Source organism: Pteropus vampyrus, unplaced genomic scaffold (genome assembly GCF_000151845.1).
Source record: "Pteropus vampyrus isolate Shadow unplaced genomic scaffold, Pvam_2.0 Scaffold46, whole genome shotgun sequence".
Taxonomy (NCBI): domain Eukaryota; kingdom Metazoa; phylum Chordata; class Mammalia; order Chiroptera; family Pteropodidae; genus Pteropus; species Pteropus vampyrus.
The window spans coordinates 3,982,895-3,983,789 of record NW_011888827.1 but is presented as its reverse complement, the minus strand read 5'-3'; positions in this window follow the sequence as shown (position 1 = coordinate 3,983,789).

The window sequence follows — 895 nt, the reverse complement described above, 5'->3', positions numbered from 1 at the left end:
GGTGCAGGCGCGCGCAGAGCGCACGGCTCCGCGAGCCGCGGGGCTCGATTTCGGGGCCCCCCGGCCCGGCTCCGCGCCCGCTCTTTGAAATCGCAGGGGGCTGAATCCCTGTTGCAAGCAGCTCGCGCACACCCCACTCTCCTCAGGAAGCCCTCTCCAGTCTCCACCACTTTATTTCTCTCCCTGCTCCACCCGCTTCAGGATCCCAAAGGTACGGTCAAGGACCCGCACAAAGGCGGAATCCAGCTTGGCTGGGACTCAGGCCCCCGACTCGGGACCTGTGCCCGGGCCGTGCTCCCGGCACCGCCCGGGGCGTTCGCCTCCATGGCAACTTGGGACCCCGGAGGCTGCCTCGCGCCTTCCATATGTGGGCTCACGCCCGGGCCCTCATTAAAAGTCTGAGAATGACATTTATAACGCACAGCTTCGACGGTCAATGATTCATCCTCTGTCCTAGGGCTGCGCCACACACACACACACACACACACACACACACGCACGCACACGCACGCACTCACGCACGCACGCACCACGGGCACCTGTTCGGGCCTGACTAGGTGGCTTCTGGGTCAGCTATGCAGAGACTCAAGGAGGGCAGTGATAAGAATCTAATGACAAACGTTACTGGGTCCTTCCAGTGTGCCTGACACTATGCTAAAATGCTTAAGAGCCTTATCTCATTTTCTCTGCATAACTAAGAGGTTCGAGAACTTGTCCTCGTTTTGCATATAGAGAAACTGAGGTTTGGGGGGAGGGTAAGTGATGATCCCCAGAGCACACACAGCAAGTAAGCCACTAAGCTGGATCCCCATCCAGGTCACCACCAGCCATCCCTCATGCCCTGAGATGGGTCACAGCTCCCAAAGGAGAGGCTTCATTGTCGCGGTTTTGGAGG